This window comes from Palaemon carinicauda, chromosome 29 (genome assembly GCF_036898095.1).
Source record: "Palaemon carinicauda isolate YSFRI2023 chromosome 29, ASM3689809v2, whole genome shotgun sequence".
Taxonomy (NCBI): Eukaryota; Metazoa; Arthropoda; class Malacostraca; order Decapoda; family Palaemonidae; genus Palaemon; species Palaemon carinicauda.
In genome coordinates this window covers 69,503,006-69,509,005 of record NC_090753.1, presented here as the reverse complement: position 1 = coordinate 69,509,005, position 6,000 = coordinate 69,503,006, and the positions used below count along the sequence as shown (strand labels likewise).

The 6,000-nt window shown below is 32.4% G+C and overlaps 1 protein-coding gene across 1 annotated transcript in view; it reads left to right on the top strand.

The window, feature by feature from the left end:
• The first annotated feature begins 3,694 nt into the window (after positions 1–3,694).
• The window catches only part of Helz (Helicase with zinc finger), a 57,162-nt gene continuing 54,856 nt past the window's right edge, over positions 3,695–6,000 (top strand). Inside the window, 1 exon segment of the mRNA XM_068352723.1 lies at positions 3,695–3,800. The gene's annotated coding sequence lies outside the window, so the exon portion shown is untranslated.

Below are 6,000 nucleotides of genomic sequence, written 5' to 3'. Positions count from 1 at the left end.
TACATATTGTAAAAACTTGTCAGCATTGGATTTTTCTCATAATTATTATTATTAATTGCTAAGCTACAACCCTAGTGGGAAAAGCAGGATGCTATAAGCCCATGGGCTTCAATAGGGAAAATAACCCAGTGAGGAAAAGAAACTAGGAAAAATATAACATTTTGAGAACGGTTGCAACACTAAAATAAATATATACTATATAAACTTTAAAGAATTAACAAAACACGAGGAAGAGAAATAAGATAGAATAGTGTGCCCGAGTGTACCCTCGAGCAAGAGAACTCTAACCCAAGAGTGGAAGACCATGGTGCAGAAGCTATGGCACTATCTAAGACTAGAGAACATTGGTTTGATTTTGGAATGTCCTTCTCTTAGAAGAGCTTTTTACCATAGCTAAAGAGTCTCTTCTACCCTTAACTATAGTCCCATTTCTTTTAGCGAGGCAGATTTGCACCGACTCGCAGCGGTGCCCCTTTAGCTCGGAAAAGTTTCCTGATCGCTGATTGGTTAGAATTATCTTGTCTAACCAATCAGCGACCAGGAAACTTTTCCGAGCTAAAAGGGCACCGCTGCGAGTCTCTGCAAATCTGCCTCGCTAAAAGAAATGGACTATAGAGGAAAGTGGCCACTGAACAATGATAGTGCTGTCAACGTATCTTCTATAAAAAATTACGAAATATTAAAGGACTGTCTGAGGTATATTCCAAGTGGCACATGAATATATTTGCGAATATAAGAACCCAAAGTCTATCCCATTGCCATACCACCAACCTTTTTAAACCCTTTTATCCCCAGGCTATTTGGAACTTTCCAACCCTTAACCCCCAAGAGTTTTTATTTTCAAGCACATTTTGCAATATATATTATTTGATTTACTCTAACAGCCTTAGTTTTTGTCATAAAGAGGTCAGGTTGGTCTTATTCTTTTGGAAAATTCCTGAAGTTTCTCATAAAGTTATCAAAAATATGCAAATACTTTTTTTTTTTTTTTTTTTTTTTTTTTTTTTTTTTTTTTTTTTTTTTTTTTTTTTTTTTTTTTTTTTTTTTTTTGCAAAATGAGAGTCGACTACTAAAAGTTTAAGGCGTTTTATGAAACTGCTTAAATCAAAAGCCATTAAATATGGTATTTTCTGTAGGGAAAAATAACGTGTTGAGAATAATTTCTATTGTTTCATGAAGGGGCATGTTTGTAAACAACTGTATTTCACCAACATCTATCACTTCCTTGTTGGTGTATTTTGTTTTTTTGTTCTCTCTAGTGCTTAAAGCATTTTCTTCTATAAATTTTTCAAATATTTTTATAGTTTTCAGCAACATTTTTTTGACAGTAGGTTCGACCACACACACACACACACACACACACACACACACACACTATATATATATATATATATATATATATATATATATATATATTATATATATATATATATATATATATACACACAGTATATCTGGGTACCTAGAGATTGCAAAAAAAAGGGCAGGAGAAGAAAGAGAAGACGATGGATTGACGGTCTAAGAAAGTTTGCGGGTGTTTACTGTCATAGAAAGGCCATAACAGGCGCAATAGGAAGGACTTGTCTGAGACCTTTGTTCTGCTGGCGAATGGTAACGGCTGATATATATATATATATATATATATATATATATATATATATATATAATATATATATATATATATATATATATATATATATATATGTGTGTGTGTGTGTGTGTGTGTGTGTGTGTGTGTGTGTGTGTGTGTGTGTGTGTGTGGGTGTTTGTTTTTTGAATATGGAATCATTTAACTTCCACAATGCATTTCTGGAAGTGATTTAAATCCTCACTGGAAAGACAAAGGTGAAATAGAGTGCTACTCTTTCTTCTCGGCCAGTGACTCACTATTGCGTTATCTAAGTTTTTTTTATTTGAGCTGTAAAAATCTCCGTTTTAAACCGTGTTTTATTTTCCCCAAACTATTGAACTAAACCTGTTTTGCTAACAGTGAACTGAGATTTAATTTAAATCTACTTATTACTTTATTCTGCGCATTTAATTTACAAAGGTTTTCGACCTTTCCAGCATCAAGCATATGATTAGATGATATCAAACAGGTTTTAGGTTTTATTCAATAAGAGTTTGTTTAGTCTTAACTTCATAATCATTATCCAGGTTCCAGGTCAGTTCCAGGAACGTCTAGACTAAACGGAAGTATAGGTGTAAGTAAAGTATGTTCGTTCTATAGTATAAGAAATATTCATATTTTATTTTGTGTTTTTATACGAAAAGTGGGTTGCTTGAAATATTTAGACATGAAAATCTCAATATGATATTATGTTGCATTAGAATTTTTCTTAATGTTAAAGAATATCTTATACAATATATAATATATACTATTGAATAGTTTATGTATGTGGCTTCAGTTACTGCATAAATCGACTGCTTCTGTGAAATTAGCCTTAGTTTGGAGGATAGAACACTTGTGGAACATTAACCATGCCAATTACGTATGAACCATATCAATTAAATTACCTTAAATATAACTTTTAGAATTAATTAAAGATATTTTCTAAAAATTGAACTCGTCCCGTATATACTCCCGGAATACCAAATATCTTTTCAAGAGAGGGTCTCCATAGATGATTAATTTCTTATAACTGGGAATGCATATGAACCATGTCAATTAAATTACCTTAAATTTAACTATTTAGAATTAATTAAAGGTATTTTCTAAAATTGAACTCGTCCCGTATATACTCCCGGAATACCAAATATCTTTTCAAGAGAGGGTCTCCCTAGATGATTAATTTCTTATAACTGGGAATGCATATGAACCATGTCAATTAAATTCCCTTAGATTTAACTTTTTAGAATTAATTAAAGATATTTTCTAAAATTGAACTCGTCCCGTAAATACTCCCGGAATACCAAATATTATTATTATTATTATTATTATTATTATTATTATTATTATTATTACTATTATTACTATCCAAGCTACAACCCTAATTGGAAAAGCAAGATGCTATAAGCCCAGGGGCTCCAATAGGGAAAAATAGCCCAGTGAGGAAAGGAAATAAGGAAATAAATAACTGAAGAGAACAAATTAACAATAAGTCATTCTAAAAAAAGTAATGTCAAAAGAGATATATATAAACTATTAACAACTATTATCTTTTCAAGTAGTTGGGGGTCTCCCTAGAGGATTAATTTCTTATAAATGGGAAGAAATTGTTATGGGACTTTAGTTATTGATTCTATAACAGTTAATTAAATATGATTGTTTTCTCGAACATTGTGATTGAATATTATTGAATATTATTGAATATTAGTTAATGTTTTGCCTTAGGTGGTTGTTGTGTTATTGGTTGCCAAGGTCTGGTCATGGAGAATGTTTCGTGGAGAATATGTCAAAATAATATACAATTCTTCTATCTATGATTAAAAATAGTCTTTTTTATTGTTTTATTTATTTTATTTATTTATTATAATACATTTTTAATGTTTAAATAGACTATATGTTTTAATTTTATGATTGACTTATTTTATTAACATGTCAAAATAATATACAATTCTTCTATTTATGATTAAAAATACTATTTATTATTGTTTTATTTATTTATTATAATACATTTTTAATGTTTAAATACACCATATGTTTTTAATTTTATAATTAACTTAAATTTTATTCTCCGTATTCATTCATGGATGGTTCTAGTAGCCATGTTTGTTTATGTTGGTTGTCAGAGGCCCAGACCAGTCTGAAATAATTTACAACTCTGGATCTTCTTTCCCCACGTTAATGTTCTTCTTTCGTAAGTGCAAAAGTGAAATTATGCATATCTAAATACCCTAATCCTCATAATAAAATGCATTTAAGAGGGTTACTTTGTGAAAAGTGAAGGTCTTTTATGAGGGGGTCAGCGATCATGTCCAATTGTGCGGGAAGTTATTTTTTTCCAAATAACGATTTCTATTTATTTCGTTCGTATTTCTTAGCGGCTGTATTTAAAAATGTCTTATGTTAACCTAGAATTCCTTATTGTTATAAATTTCATTCCGTAGGCGAACCTTCACGAGTGAAATAAGCCTATAATGTTATCACTTCTATCTAAGCCTAACCAGTTTTCTTGACAGCTGCATATTTTATCGTTCGCTTTTTATTTCGTAAGTTTTTCTTTTTGGTGCAATGTCAGTAATCCTATTGGGTTCATTCTTAAGTTAATTTCCTTTTAAGAACCTTTGCTTTTTATTAAAACTGAAATTTTGACATTTTTTTTAATGTGTTGTCCAAGACTATGGCAATACCAGATAACCTTGGTTAGGTTAGGCTTATTTCGATGCAAACAGACCTCTTGTCAGATAAGGGCTTCTTTTTTGTTCTGGACTTTTTATTGTTCGTCAGTTTGTGCCCGCGTCTTGTCTTGTGATCGTCTCATATCTAATCCAGTCTTCCATGACTATAGTAGCTGACTAGTAGCTTAGTGTGATTCTCCATGGATTTTAACAGGTATATCGTAGAATTTATTTTCACTATAAACTAGTAAATTCACCCTCTAACTCTTGTTTTGTTAAAGTTTTTATATTTTATATAGGAAATATTTATTTTGATATTACTATTCGTAAAATATTTTATTTTTCCGTATTTCCTTTCCTCACTGGGCTATTTTCCCTGTTGGGGCCCCTGGGCTTATAGCATCCTGCTTTTCCAACTAGGGTTGTAGCTTAGCATTTAATAATAATAATAATAATAATAATCCTAGTAGAGGTGACTAGGTGTCTGCGTTATGTTAACCCTTTCACCCCCAAAGGACGTACCGGTACGTTCTTGCAAAACACTGTTAATTACATATTTTTACATATTTTTGATAATTTTATGAGAAACTTCAGGCATTTTCCAAAAGAATGAGACCAACCTGACCTCTCTAGGACAAAAATTAAGCTTTTTAGAGCAATTTAAATAAATTATATAGCAAAATGTGCTCGAAATTTAACCTGATGGGGGTAAAAGGGTTAATCTCCTTACCTGGTAAGGATACGCCAATGTAGATTGATAGGGTAAGGTTGGGTCCTTTATGTTAGGCCACGTCTCTGGTTTTAGTTATGGGGAATTGAACGGCCATTTTTTTCTATGCTCGAGTTTATCTGTGTCCGTGGATCTATTTATCTTTATTCCTTCTGAAACTGGATATTTTTACGATCTATATTTTAGGCTGTTGCTTATTTTGTGATGTTATTGAGGTGTATGTATTTTGTAAATTTTATTTTGGGTAGTTTGTACAACGGTAAACTCATAATACACAATATCATACCTTTTATTAAAAGCCTGATTGAGTGCAAGTTTAGGTCCTATGCTTTTGGAAAAATTGGAAAAATGTACGTATAACGGTTTATAACCAAACCAAATAACATGAATAAACGAACAGGGTTCCAATTTGAATGGCCATCCTGCAAATTATACAAGGCGTATACACAGCGCCCTATCAACTACACAGGATTTGCCTGTGTAACGGTGTGACGGTCTGAACGATCCCTCGGTCTCAGAATTCTCCTTGATAATATGTGCATGTGCGAACATTACCGTTTGCCAGTGCATACGAGGTTGATGTTTTATTTTCCTGTAATGTTAGCGTGCGCAGCTCAACATTACCGCTTGCCAGTACATACGAGGATGATGTTTTATTTTCCTGCAATGTTAGCGTGCGCAGCTCAACATTACCGCTTGCCAGTACATACGAGGATGATGTTTTATTTTCCTGCAATGTTAGCGTGCGCAGCTCAACATTACCGCTTGCCAGTACATACGAGCTTGATGTTTTATTTTCATGCGAGCTAATGGCGGAAAAGAACCATTATACAATGTCAAGGAGAATTCTGAGACGGGGGCATCGTTCAGACCGTCACAACGGCTCCACAAAGTAATCGTTTCTTACCATGCATTTCACGTTCCCCTTTATTCAATCATCTTGTTACAGAGTTCTTTTATACTCTTCCAATTGCTCTACTTTATTTTCA